This window comes from Psammomys obesus, unplaced genomic scaffold (assembly GCF_907164565.1).
Source record: "Psammomys obesus unplaced genomic scaffold, mPsaObe1.curated_primary_1811, whole genome shotgun sequence".
NCBI lineage: Eukaryota > Metazoa > Chordata > Mammalia > Rodentia > Muridae > Psammomys > Psammomys obesus.
The window spans coordinates 25,279,595-25,293,001 of NW_026585689.1; positions in this window are offsets into that span (position 1 = coordinate 25,279,595).

A 13,407-nucleotide genomic window follows, 5' to 3' on the forward strand; every position below is an offset into this window, starting at 1 on the left:
AGCAGGAGACCGGCGCCACCTTGTAGTGGCGGGAGCGGCTCCCGACACATACACACATCACAATTTAAATATAATTTACACTTCTAATAATTGTCCTTTGATCTCTGTATGTGGGTTGTATGTATATACACACACATATAGTAAATTATAAGTACAGAAACAGATTTTGTAATGCAAGTTTCTTCATCCACAGATCACATGTAATTTAACTATTATTTGCACAAGTGTTTTGATCTTTAGAAAAGATTCCAGGCAGTTTTTCAAAGAAATATAATTATTCTTTATAATCTTTGTGTAAACATCATTATCGTTTTTACTAGTAGAGTGACCTTTACTCTTCATGGCGCATGAAAGAAAGACAAACATTCAAGTTTCTTACTTAAGGCGATAATTGCTACCTGGGAGGTATCAAGTCATTTGTGAGCTGCTTCATGAGCTTGACAATAAAACAGACATTTTTTTTTTTACAAAGCTTGGAAATACTCTAAAGATGCTCTTTCAAAATCAAAGTCAAGTATCTGCTAAAATAGACTTAAAACAACAACAATGATTTCATTGTGACTTTTTTTCTTGTTATTTTCTGGTTTAAAAAAATTCAACCATGCCTTTGATTGGCAACCAAAAGTTTATTTAGAGATTAAAAACAATTATGTTTTTGTGAGATGCCAGATACTTATTTTAATTATAAACCATTCCCATTTCTATTTTTTTCAAATCTCTATCAATTAATATTAAATTCAGATCAAAATAAAGTTTAAATCTACAAATGGTGATCAAGTTTATATTGTCTACCATCCAGTGGTTTAAACGAATGATTGATATAAAAAGGTCACTAAATTTTTTTTTATATTTATATTTATATATCTCAATATATAAAGCCATTTTTATAAATAAAATACAATAAAAGGGATAACACTTAAAACAGCGTTACTAATCATAAATAAAGCAGTCCACAAGGAGATTGCCCTAAAGATAAAGTCATTTTTCTATTCCTCATGGGCAAGCCCCATGTCAAATTCAATCTTTAAAAGCAGTTCTGATCTAAGACTCATGCTACCACACCTGTTTCACGAGTCATGGTGACCAACTGCTTCCTGCTTTCCTGAACCCCCCTCTGAGACAGCTTTGTTCTAACTCAACTGGCAAAACACATAGTGTGTCTCTATGTCGTGTGCACTAGGACTTTGTCCTTTGCAAGTCACAGATGTAAGGCTACAGCAAGATCACACTCTTTTAGAAATGTTCTAGACTGGGAACATAATTGCTTTAGGTTTATAATTGTTTTAAAATTATTTTACTTGACAAATGTAAAACTAACTCATGCGATATGCCAAGACATTTTAGGAATGACGGTATAGCATAAAATATTTGATATTTATAAGGAGATACAATGTAGCACTAACAGATAATTAGAAAAAACAATAATGGTCATCATTGATATTGTGATGTATCTCTTAATGGAGATGAAGAATAAGTAATAAGAAGCCACTCACAGGATGGTATTTTAAGGAGTCTTTTTGAGAAACATGATTATATCAAGAGCTTCTAGAGGAGAATGAGTACAATATGCAGGAATTAGGAGGCAAAGTCTAGCAGTCTCCATTATACAAGACTACACAACCTTTAAATGTATCTTATTGATTTTCTCAAAGAACCAGCTCTTGGTATCATTGATTATTTGAATTGTTTTATTTATTGATTTTGGCCCTGAGTTTGATTATTTCCAGCTGTTCCTGAATCATTTTGTTTATTTCCTTCACCTGTCTGACTATATTTTCCTGTTTTTTCCTTCAATGCCTTCACCTGTTTATTTGAACATTCCTCATTTTCTTTTATTTCTTTCGGTGATTTAATCCTTTCTTCTCTGAAGGCCACAAACTGTTTGGGTGCACCTTCCTGTATTTCTTTTATGGGTGGCCTTAATCTGTTTGACTTTATCTTCCACTATTACTTTACACATTTTATTTGTTTCAGCCATTATCCTCTTCATAAGCATCTCCTTCAATTTCACTTATGTTACGCTGTCCAGTGCTCCGTGCCACTGGTAACTGGGTTCTGGAGATGCCACATTGTTTGACTTCTGTTTGCTGTGCTTTTATGCTGGCCTCTACTCATCTGGCTGTCTTAGGTGTTGGCTGTTATTTTCTGGTGCCTGCTGGAATCCTGGGGTGGGAGAATCCCCTTGGCAGGAAGATGGTTGTTCCTGCAGGAGGCCTCCTCAGCTTTTTGGGTATGGTCAACCAAATGGTGGTGCTTCTCAGGAATTGCCACAGCTCACCTCAGGCATATGGACCTGTGTCGTAACTGTGTTCTTTGGTAGTAAGAGGGGTCTGTACTCTTGCCAGGAGAATTCGTGGAGACAGGTGCCCTGACACTGGTTTCTTCCTGTAAATTTAGTGAGATGCTGCTGCTGCTCTTACACTGTGTTTGCTGGGCACGGCCCTTTTGAAGAACCAGGGATCCCTGCAGTTTGGTCAGTTTAGCTAGAGAGACAGTTTGTGCCTCGGTGCAGCGTCTGGGGCTGAACCTGTGGATCCTGGGAGTCTGTGGGTCTGAGGTTGGAGCTCTGCGCCCCAGTACCCAAGAAGTAATCAGTGGGAGTTGAGCCCAGCACTCATGAATGCAGCAGGAGTCTAGAGCCTGGAGCCTGGGGTTACCAAGAAAAATTTTCCAGAGCTGGATGTCCTAAGATTGGACCTGATGTTTCCCTGACCATGGGGATTTCTCCTGACAGGTAGACCCAGTCTGTGGTAATTTGGGGTCCACAATTCCTTCTGGGATGGTGAGTAGAGCAGGCAGTCACAGACAATTGGCTATGAGAAGGCGACTGGGAGCTTGAAGGAACTCCAGAACTTTTCTGGAGAATTTTCAGGGGTGAGGGGTCAGCTGAGTGCCCTAAGGTCGGACCTGATGTTACCATTACTGTGAAGTTTTCTCCTTACACGGAAACCCAGTCTCTAGTGTGCTGGGCTCCACAGTTCTGTCTGGGACAGTGAGTCCAGCACACAAGGAGGTCTCTGGGCAGGTGGCTGAGCATCCTGGGAACCAGATCCTGGGAATTTTTCCAGGGATTATCTGGGTGACCTGAGGTCACTCTGGACTGCGTCCTTAACTGTGGATTATCTTTTGACTGGAAATAGCAGTCTCTGGTGTTGTGGTGCCCACAGTTCAGTCTTGGATGGTGATTAGAGCACTCAAGCATGTAGCTCTGGGCTGGTGACCTATTGCCTGCTGGGACCTGGAAACTCTTCCAGGGTTTAGTTGGATGACATGAACCAGATTGCTTCCCACACCGTGGGATTTCCTCTCACTGAGTAACACAAACACTGATGTTTTAGGGCCCAGAGTTCAGTCTGTTGGTTGCTGGGCAGTCACTGCTGTCCTGCTCCTCAGACACAGTGTCCTCCAGGCATGACCATCTTGGATCTTCCACTGAGCTGTTTTCTAAATGCACCAAGTGCTATTCAAGAAATATAATACAAAGATCTGCACAATAAATAATATTTAGATAAAATTCTATTTTGTAGAAAACATCAACATTTGCCAGTATGTAGAGAAGTTAGAACTCTTCCACATTACATTTAGGGTGTTATAGAAAATTTGAGGTCAATTGACAGTCATTGCAATAGGAAAGTTTCTCTGTCCTGTAATGTGGCCAACTCCACCCTGCAGAGGAAGAGTACTTACATGTACATATAAATGAAATTATATTTCCTGCATAAACCAAGGCTAAGAGTGTGAATTTACAGAAAGCAGAGAGCAAAGGCACAATATTTTAACCCACAGGTGAAGTAGAGCTAAGAACATTTTTACTATAAACCATAGTCAGTCAGGTTAAGAAATATAGTCAGACAAATAAAAATACAAGTTAAGTATTGAAAGAGTTTGCTGGTTCCTTTTTGGTGTTCATAGTGAAGTATGGAAAAAAGAAATGGCTGATAGAAAAAAGACTGTGGATGAAAGTAAAGGTTCAAAACATCTTACACCTCAGTGGCTGGTTCTTTGATCACCTCCCCCTGAAGGGGGAACAGCCTTATCAGGCCACAGAGAAAGACAATGCAGCCAACCCTAATGAGACCTGATAGGATAGGGTCCGATAGAAGGGGAGGAGGACCTCCCTTTTCAGTGGACATGGAGAGAGACATGGGAGGAGATGAGGATGGAGGGTGGAATTGGGAGGGAATGAGCTAGGGGGCTACAGCTGGGGTACAAGCGAATATAATGTAAAAAAATAAAAACTTAATTTAAAGAAAAAGAAAAATTCTCAACTCCAAATGGAATAACAAGAAACTCAGAATTTCTTAAACAAGCTGGAGAGATGGCTCAGAGGTTAAGAGCACTTTTTGTTCTTCCAGTGGTCCTGAGTTCAATTCCAGCAACCACGTGGTGGTTCACAACCATCTATAATGAGATCTGCTGGCCTCTTCTGGCATGCATGCAGAATTTCTTAAACAACCTTGTACAATAAAGTATCTTCTGGAAGTATCTCCATCCCTGATCTCAAGCTGTACTATAGAACAACAGTTATAAAAACTGTATGGTACTGGCATAGAAAGAGAATGGTGCAACAGAAGACCCAGAAATAAACCCACACACTTATGGACACCTGACATTTGACAAAGATGCTAAATCTATACAGTGGAAAAACGATAGCATCTTCAACAAACGTTGATGGTCTAACTGTATATCTACATGTAGAAAAATGCAAAAAGATCCATATTTATCACCCTGTACAAAACTATTCATCCGTCTAAATTATTGGTCATCTATTACAAAAGATAACACAAGAGTCACCAGAAGAGATACAAGGACCATTAGTTTGATATCAAAGAATGTTCATAGTGCCTTGTTAGTTAACAGCCGATTTGTGCTTCAAGGCTGCCCCATCAGTGATTTCAACTTTCTGTCCTAATATGGTATTCACTATGTGAAGCAAAACCGAAAGATTTGGGTAATCTTTCCTATTTTCTATTTGACTGAGAAAGGACAGATATGACATCACCCAAGAATATATATAATATATTTATATTTATAATATAATTATATATTATATATAATATATAATTATATATAATCTATCTATAATGTAATGTACATGTTATAGATAGATACATATGTGTGTGTGTGTGTGTATAATGGCCTTATTCTATGTAAGTGAGTATAGGCAAAGAATATGTCATGATCATTGCAAAGAACATAGAATAGAACACACCCAGTTGTGGAAATAACATCTACCCAAAAGTTTAAAGATGGCTAACTAAGAGAGGGCCATGGGATTTAAACCAGACCTAGCAGAGTTGCTTGGCTAGCCAGGCATCATTATGTGTGGAATTCCCAAAACTAGATCATTTAGAAAATGCCATCTCTCTCAGTTGGTGCAAAATGTAGAGCTTTGAGCAGAAAGAGATTAAGATTAAATATGAAATGTTACATCAATGACATTTGACACTGTATTTTTCATGTGGGATAAGTTTTATTCTGTGTTGTCTTTTTGTGACCATGAGTCAACCATGAGTTCTGACATTGAAGCAAATTCTACAAATAAAATATTAGACAAAAAATAGACTTTGAAAAAAAGTGGACTTTGGAAAGGAATTAGTTCCTTATGAATATTTTTATCATCTTAGGAGATTCTTATAGAGCTTTTTTGTCCCCTAATCATGTGAGAACAGATAAATAATGATCATTGAAGGCTTGAACAGACAATCTTGCCTTTCCTTGCTTTGGATTTTTATTTCACATTCTCTAGAAACATAAATTGAATTCTTTTGTTTCCAGATGACACAGTTTGTGATGACTTCTTATGTTAGCAATAGTGGATTATGACACATACTGAAAGCATGTGTGAATGGACGCAATTGGAGTAGTGAGAAATATTTTGAACCTAGTTGATAACGGAGATGAATAAAAAACTTTGACACGCTTAGGAGAACTGGGGTGATAACAGAAATCTTCTGTAAAGTTATGGATAAAATGGAAGTAAATGAAAATAAATACAGAGGAGGAAGACAACAGACATGCCAGTGTGAACAAGGGAAAGGAAGAAAGGCCATGAGGCTTCAAACCTACACAAAGGTCTAAGGTAACTAAAGAAGGATATGAGTGGAAGAAATATTCTGCTGTATGGAAAGTCAGACAATAATATGATAATTGCTGAAAACATACATATAAATAACATACATACAGAGTAGATTTTGTGAGGATTATATGAGTTTGTATGTATAAATATATACTATATCATATTTATAAGTACATCATACATACATACATACATGTACAACATATACATATATATACACATAACAATAATCAATGAAAAGGGCTCAGAATTTGAAAGAGCAAAATATGGGAGGGTTTGAAGGGAGGAAAATGAAAGGAGAAATAATGCATTTATATATTATAATTTTAAAAATTAAAAAAATACTATTATTGGGAGGTACTACAGATTTGAACTTTTTGTTAAGGTCTTGCTCTCTTTACTCTTCCAATTAATTTATAATATGTATGTACTTTGAATATATTAATTGATTACTCATTTGAATAATAGCTAGTAAAATAGTTGTTATAATACATTAAAAATATTTTCTCTTCCTAACACACTTGAGAAATATTACCTTTAGTGGATTGAAATTAGGATGCTGCATAGTTTTCCAAAGTAGGGAGTAAAGTGTGAGCTGAATTTCAGTTCCTTGAAGAAATAAAATATTCTGCCTTTTAAGATTCATCTTTCTGAACATCTTTTATTCAGTTCAACTGAAGGACAGAATGGAATGAAAGAGATAATGAGCCAGCTATGCATAAAACTAACTCTTCTGAATAATAAAAAAGTACATTTACTCCCTTAGGTTATGTTTTAACAAAAAAGACATGTATCTATATAGTCAAAGAAGACATAGGAGATTGCTAAACACCAAAACAAAAAATTCTAGTGCATTAGTTCTATGGGAGAAAGAAAGTATCTGACTAGAGCATTGGTATGAAATAACAACATTATCATATTATCAGAGAAGCTGGGATCTGATGAGTAGTTTTTTTGAATCTAGAAATAACCAAAAGGAAAATCTTAACAATGAAGTTACAAGAGATCGTAGAACCTGTAACAGTATTCTAATTCCTAGCATAAAATAGAACTTGGTCAAATTATTAAGATTAAAATCCACAACAAATGGGCCACAGAAGAAACTCATAAATTCCTTATACAGTATCAGCAGCCAACAGGATTAACTTTTAACCATATGCATACACTCCTAATGTAGCAGAAAGATAATATAACAAAACAACTGTAGAAAAATCAGCAAATATCAGTTTTAAGATTTATTTAACTGAGGAAGTCACAGATAATAAAGAATTGGGTTTCTATTGTTATTATTGACGTTTCTGAGACAAAGTTCTCTTATGCATTGGATCCTCCATGTAGTCTATGCTAGCCTTAATTCGAAGCAATATCTTACATCATCTTCTCCCATGGGGGCATTACATATACGTGCTAGTGAACACAGGTGAAAGTATGGTATTTTAAGACCAGTAGCCATTTCTTCTAGAAATGCCACATGTCCAGGTTTTTACAGTATAGGTCATTATATTGGAATGAATATAAATTCTCTTCTATACTACTTTCTCTAAAGTGATATATTTCTAATAAATTGGGTGCTTTGTAATATGGATGCTGTGAAATTGTGAACAGTGGATAATTAACTTTTCTATGACAAAATATAACAAAATTGTGAATTTAAAAAATATTTCTTCAAAGTGAGCAGTCTCAAAGTTATTTGGAGGAGAAAGTTGTGTCACAGAAAGGGCAAAAATCACTAGCAAAATTAAAGAACTGCAAGACTCCAGTGTCATTTTTCTTGCTAATGCTCTTTCCTCTCATATTTCTTACAGTGATTCTGAATGTGAATAATTTATAAATTTATAGCTAGGTGAAATATTCATAAAGAACAACTGTGCCCCCCCCAAACTTAAATTAGGAAGTGGCTGAGTTGATTGTGTTACTCTCTTGAAACAATTAACACAGTGTTCTATGAAACTGCTTTTCATTTGAGAATATCTAGAATGGAAGGAAAATTGAAATAGATATGAAATCTAAAGTGACTCAATATTATGTAAATTTATGTATGAAACAAAAAAATAGCATAGCAATGAAATCTTCTGGGCTTTAATTTGATTTGAGGTCTGATACATATTTTGACCATCTTTCCTTCATGCAAAAAGGAAAATACTCCAGATAGAACAAGTCATTGACTGCCTAATGTACATCAATCAAACTTGCTAACTTACGATGCTTCCCAAGGGTATTTGCTCTTTGGTAGTCGTCAGAAATATAAATGGACAACGTGGTGTGGGTGTGTTGTGCAATGGAGCAAGGAAGCGTGATACTCAGAATGCCACAACCCTTCCCTTCAAACAACTAATTAATGAGCTGCTATACATTCTTTTTCTCAGGGGTCAGAGGTATTGTTATGAATCTTCCATGTTGCCTGTTTAAATTAAAAGAGATGACAGACAGATTCATCCAGAGTGTTAAACATAAAGAGAGGAAAAGTCTTATCTGTTGAGGAAGCTCCTGCCTGTGACTCTAGGCAATGTAACCCACAGGACTTAGTTCCCTTAACAAATTTCATTTATTAAACTTTAACCTCTTAAAGAAGAAAAATTAAAGGTAATTTATTCTAAGAAAATAATTAATTTGATATATTATGTCTGAGAAGCCACTTCCCTGAATCAATTTCCTGATTAAACCCACTTGTAGTTTAATCAACAGAATAAGTTAAAAGAAATTACATTTCTGAGAACTCTGTCTCCTCTTGCAATTTTTCTCTCAGAAAAGAAAAATGAAATATTTTAGCATTTGAACACCAAATGTTTTGAATTTAAAAGTGAAAAATGTATCTATGTTGTAAGAGTTTATATTCGCTTGTACGAGAGAATATATAAAATCAAGCAGATGAAAACTAAATTCCGAATTGAGATTTTATTAGCTTAGAATATATTTTTAATATTTTTATATAATACTAATTTTGATTGGGCATATGTTATTCATTTTATCATCTGAATTAACTATAAAAACTGAAATAATTCCCCTTCTTCACTTTGTAATCCTGGTACCTATAGAGATCAATAATTAAATTGATGCTAAAACTCTGGGTCATATAATTCATAAATTTGTCCAACTTGGTAATTAATATAAACTTCATGTTCCTGTATTTACAGAAAGACACAATAAAAAATACAAAAAATATCTTAGATGTTACTGATTGTAAGTCATAGGAATGAAAAACAGTGTCTGAATTTACAATAACTGAAATAACTTTTCTTAAATGGAACTCAGAGAGTCTTTTTAGTGTCAAATAAGCCTTAGAAGGCAGCCACTCCTGATGAGACCTAATTGACTAGGATCAGAAGGAAGGAAAAGAAGTCCTCCCCTATCAGTGGACTTGGGGAGGGGCATGTATGCAGAGGGTGGAGGAAGGGAGGGATTGGGCCTGGAGGAGGGAGGGAACCACAGGGGGGGATACAAAGTGAATAAAGTGTAATTAATAAAGAAAAAAAAGAAGGTGAGATAATTTACAATTAACTCAAAAAAAGTTGTGGAGGATGCTTTACAAAAAGAATGTGTGAAGAATAGGTGAGGTCAGTATGTGTGGAAAACGATGGGAAAAATCTCACAAAAATAAGCAAATGAATGCATTACAATGCTAAATCTCCCAAGTATGTGCAGGATATATAAAGCGTCTTTTTTTTCCCTCTCTGTAACAATATGGTAGCCACCAGAATGTAAATCAAAGACTGCAAGCATGCTGGAGTTGCATTCGCAAGTCCACAGTCATTAGTTTATAATAAAATTAGAGATTCAAAGTGTAAAAATAGTAAAATATGGAGGGAAGGGTGACTTCACGAGAGAAATAGGAAGGTGATGCTTTTAGTAGTTATAGTTCATGTCTGATTTATAGTTCATGTGTGATAATAACTATAACTAAAAAAATCATATTTTTTTTAGTTATTGGTTCCATTAAGTATTGCAGCTTGGGGGGCGGGGCAAGATGGCAGCGCCAGGAGGACTCTCATTCTGAGGAGCAGCACAGCAGGATTGGCACAGTGACCAGCAATCAGAACTCGCGGCCATAAAACACAAGTGACTGTGTTTCACAGGTGAGAGGATACCCCACGGTGGGGGATTCAATCAGCTTTAACTCACCCGGCTAAACCACGGAAGAGATCCTGGTTCCGCCAGGCACTTGGTCACCAACCCAGAGCTACCCGCCAGCGCGATCTGGTCACGGTCCCAGACTGAACTGTGGGCCCACAACACCATAGACTGGATTTCCCAGTCGAGAGATAACCTCACGGAGCAGGAAACAATTGGGACCGACCCCAGGTTACCCAGACATCCCCTGGAAAAGACTCGTGTTCCGTGGGTGCCCCAAAAGCCAGTCTGGACCCAGAGCCGGGACACAGCCGCCTGCCTGCGTGCCTGATTCGCCACCTCAGATAGAACTGTGGGCACCAGGGCACCAGGGCACCAGACTGCGTGTCTCTGGCAGGAGGAAACCCCCAGCGGAGGGGCCAGCAGCTCTAAAGCTTAGGACACCCAGCAAAAAACACTTCCTGGACTCACGCAGACTCTAGTGCAGGCAGGAGCACTGTGCTCTGCCGCCATTATTGAGTTCCCCTAGGGCACTGGGACACACAGCTGCATCCTCAGACCTACAAAAGCCAGAGAGCCATTGCAGCAGCCCTCAGATACTGTGCCAAGGATCAACCAGTTATTCCTAGCTAGACTGTCAAAACTGTGGGAATCCCTGGTCCTTCAAGAGGGCTGCACCCACAGCGTCTGGACCAGAGCAGTGCCTGCAGCCCTCATCCCAGACAAAGACACACAGCTTCTGGTCCAGAGTGAGGCACCCAGCCTCCAGACCAGAACAGTGCCCCCAGGCAACAACTCAACCAAGGTGCACATTCTCCAGGTCCAGAGCAGAGCAATCAGCCTCTGGCCCAGAGACTTGCTGAGTGCACCTCCCACTTTCCCGGACAGAACTGTGCGCCCCAGGATAACAGACTGAGGTTCCCTGTTGTGAGAAAAAACCCAGCTAGGGAATCAGCAGTTTCTTCAAGATGACTGTACATGGAAATTTAGTGAGCAGCAGCACACTAAATTTATAACAAGAAACCCAGCAGTGGGGCAGCTGTCTTGAGAACTTCTATGGGTAAGAGGAGATCCCCCCCTGCCTAACATAGACCACAGCTACTACTCACGGCTATAAACCTGAGGTGAGCAGTGGCAACTCCTGAGAAACACTGGCCATACAGTGACCATGACCAAAAAGCAGAGAAGGACTCCTTCAGGAAAAATCATCTTCAGGCCAAGGGGATACTCCCTACCTCAGGACTCCAGGAAGCACAGAAACTAACAGCCAACACCTAAATCAGCCCAATGGGTAGAGGTCAGCGTAAAAGCTCAACCAACAAAAGACATAGCAATATGGCATCTCCAGAACCCAGCCATCCAGAGGTGAACAGCCCTGAACAATGCAGCATAATAGAAAATCTAGAAGATGACCTTACATCTATGTTGATGAAGAGGATAATAGAGGAAACAGATAAAATACGTAAAGAATTAGAGGAAGATAAAACCAAACAGATCATGGCTATCCGTAAAGAAATGGAGGAAGATAAAGACAAGCAGATTATGGCCATCCATGAAGAAATATGGGAAGATGCAGCCAAACAGCTTGTGGCCTTCAGAGAAGAAATAATTAAATCACTGAAAGTAATAAAAGAGACAGAGTTGAAGGAACTAAAAGAAAAAGAGGAAAATACAAGCAGACAGGTGAAGGAAGTAAACAAAATAACTCAAGACGTGAAGATAGAATTAGAAAAATTAAAGAAAACACAAATGGAGGAAATAATGGAGAGGAAGAATTTAGGGAAGAAAACAGGATCTACAGAGGTAAGCATAACCAACAGAATACAAGAAATGGAAGAAAGAATCTCAGGTGTAGAAGATACAATGGAAGAAATTGACATATCTGTCAAAGAAATAGTTAAATCCAAAATAATCCTGACACAGACCGTCCAAGAAATCCAAGACAATATGAAATACAAAATCTAAGAATAATAGGAATAGAGCAAAAAGAAGACTCCTTTCTCCAAGGCCCAGAAAATATTTTCAACAAAATCATTGAAGAAAATTTCCCCAAGTTAAAGGAGAAGCCAATAAGGATACATGAGGCCTACAGAACACCCAACAAATTTGACCAGAAAAGAAAATCCTCCTGCCACATAATAATCAAAACAGTAAGTATACAGAACAAAGAAAAAATACTAAAAGCTGCAAGGGAAAAAGGCCAAGTAACATATAATGGCAAACCCATTAGAATTACACCTGACTTTTCAACAGAGACTATGAAAGCCAGAAGGGCCTGGATGGATATCATGCAGACCCTGAGAGAACACAGATGTCAGCCCAGGCTACTATACCCCACAAAACTCTCAGTCCTCATAGACAGAGAAAACAAGATATTCAATGACAAAAACAAATTTCAACAATACCTACAAACAAATCCAGCATTACAGAAGACACTGGAAGGGAAAATACAACCCTAAAAAATTAGCTTCTTTCAAGAAAACACAGGAAATAATTAACCTTACTACAGTAAAACAAAAAGCAACCAAGCACACAACCTGATGACCAGAGCCAACATCAAAATCAAGGGATATAACAGCCACTGGTCATTAATCTCTCTCAACATCAATGGACTCAACTCTCCAATAAAAATACACAGATTAACTGAATGGATACATAAACAAAACCCAGCAATCTGTTGCATACAAGAAACACACCTAAGGCACAAAGATAGACATTACCTGAGGGTAAAAGGTTGGAAGACGACTTTCCAAGCAAATGGACCCAAGAAACAAGCAGGAGTAGCCATTCTAATATCTGATAAAATAGACTTTCAACCAAAATTAATAAAAAGAGATGAGGAAGGACACTTCATACTCATCAAGGGAAAATTTCACCAGGAAGACATCACAATCCTGAACACCCCAAATACAAGAGCACCCACATTTGTAAAAGAAACATTGATAAAATTTAAACCACATATAGATACCCACACATTAATAGTGAGAGACTTCAACACCCCACTGTCAACAAAGGACAGGTCAACAAAACAGAAATTAAACAAAGAAACAATATCTCTGACAGAGGTCATGAATCAAATGGACCTCACAGACATTTACAGAACTTTACACCCAAACACAAAAGAATTTACCTTCTTCTCAGCACCTCATGGAACCTTCTCCAAAATAGACCATATAGTTGGTCACAAAGCAAGCCTCAAGAGATACAAGAATACTGAAATAATCCCTTGTATCCTGTCTGATCACCATGGAATAAAGCTG